This window comes from Lontra canadensis, unplaced genomic scaffold (assembly GCF_010015895.1).
Source record: "Lontra canadensis isolate GAN:19392208 unplaced genomic scaffold, GSC_riverotter_1.0 scaffold19, whole genome shotgun sequence".
NCBI classification, from domain to species: Eukaryota; Metazoa; Chordata; class Mammalia; order Carnivora; family Mustelidae; genus Lontra; species Lontra canadensis.
In genome coordinates this window covers 17,457,054-17,459,207 of record NW_022631013.1, presented here as the reverse complement: position 1 = coordinate 17,459,207, position 2,154 = coordinate 17,457,054, and positions in this window count along the sequence as shown.

Here is a 2,154-nt window from a genome sequence, read left to right as displayed (position 1 = left end):
TTTTATATTTTTCTATATTCTATATTCTATATTTTCTATATTCCTAATTTTAGTACCTATGAAATATGCTACAAATAAGACCTTAATATTTAACATTAGGAAGAGACTAAACTTGGGGAGAAATCCCCAGAAAGTAAACCTCAATTTTTTCTGTATGGTGGGATAATTATGGATCTAGGAAATGTTTAGGTTATTTCCATACCAGAGATTTCCTATTATGTAAACCCAGTCTAACATGTACACAACCCACCAGTTTCTACTTACTCTTAATGGAGCGGTCTTATCACGTTGAATCAGGTAGATTTTTGCGGTTAAGAACTAGTTCAAACTTCTCTGCATACTCATTGGTCCTTGGGTTTATCTATCAATTGATACTCCTCAGCAAAAACCTTAAAGACCAAAATTTAAAGGCATTCCATACCAACAAATGATCATGGAAATTGATGAGAGCAGAATACACCTTCCTTCAAGAGTCGAGCATAACCATCCAAGTAGGTCTAAAAGAAGACAAGTGATCATTTCCCTATTCTCCAGAATCCCCATAATACCAAACTCCAGAGTGCAGACCAATATACCATGGGGCCCACCTGAATCCTCACAACAGCAAATCACATTAATCATTCAAGAGGCATGCACATAGTACTATACACACAGAATTCCTGCCCTCAAAGAACAAAGATGCTTTGTGGATCTGGACAGAGATTTAAAAAATTTTCCAATGGAAATTCATGTAAGAATGCAACAGCTAGCAGAAATAGCTGAGCACTTTTGAAAAAGATCCCTACAGAGGTAAGAATTTAAAAGCCAACCATGTAGTTAAGACATATGCCTTAAAGCATATCAACACTGATTTTGGTCCAAATTGCCAAGACAATTTCCAAGGCAACAACAAAATAGAGAACATTCCCACAAGACCTGAAAAAAGAAAGGGAAGACTCTAGTACTTTTCCAATAATCCTTGAAGTTGACATTCTATATAAGCATTAAAGAAATTTTCTAAAGAAGTTCCTTATGGATCTAGAGCAATGATTCTTTTTTTTTTTTTAAAGATTTATTTTAGGAGTGCCTAGAGGGCTCAGTTGGTTAAGCGTCTGCTTTCAGCTCAGGTCACAATCCCAGTATCCTGGGATGGAGCCCCACATCAGATTCCCTGCTCAATGGACAGTCTGCCTCTCCCTCTCTCTCTACCCCTCCCCCCTGCTCATGCTCAGTCTCTCTCTCAAATAAATAAATAAAACCTTTAAAAATATTATTTATTTTAGCGAGAGACAGACAGGAAGAGTGTTTGGGGGGAGCAAAGGAAGAGGGAGAGAGAATCCTCAAGCAGACTCCCCACTGAGCAAGGAGCCTGACGTGGGGCTCCATCCCAGGACCCTGAGATCATGACCTGAGCCGAAATCAAGAGTCAGGTGCTTAACCAACTGAGTCACTCAGGTGCTGTGAGGCTTATATATATTTTTTTTTTTTTGGAGGATTGTGTGGTTTCAAAATTCCTTTCAGAATCTGAAAAAAGCTATGAATAACGTACATACAACACAAACAAAATTTTGTATACAATTTGTGGATATTCCTGAAACCCATTCATTGGCCTCTTCTATACTAGAAGCCAGACTGTCCAAAAATCATCACCCTTTTTGGTATTCTCTCAAAATGTTTCTAAATGCTCTTTATGTTGCTGGGACTTCAGATTAGTTGGGACTAGAGGCTCCCTGCTCTTCCCAACTAGAGGAACTTCCCCTAAATCCAACTCCCCATGGGACTAGTGGTTTTCTGCCACAATATTCCACAGGCTGGGGTGCCTGGGTGGCTCAGTGGGTTAAAGCCTCTGCCTTCAACTCGGGTCATGATCCCAGGGTCCTAGGACCAAGCCCCGCGTCGGACTCTCTGCTCGGTAGGGAGCCTGCTTCCCTTCCTCTGTCTCTGTCTGCCTCTCTGCCTACTTGTGATCTGTCAAATAAATAAAATCTATTTTAAAAAAATATATGTATGTATGTATGTGTGTGTGTATATATATATATATATATATATATATATATATATATATTCCACAGGCTGCAGTCCCCCAACGCTAGACAGCTAACTTCCCTAGCCAAGTGTCATGAACAGTAAATAATCAAACCCAAACCACCTACTGCCCAAAAAAACCACAAACAC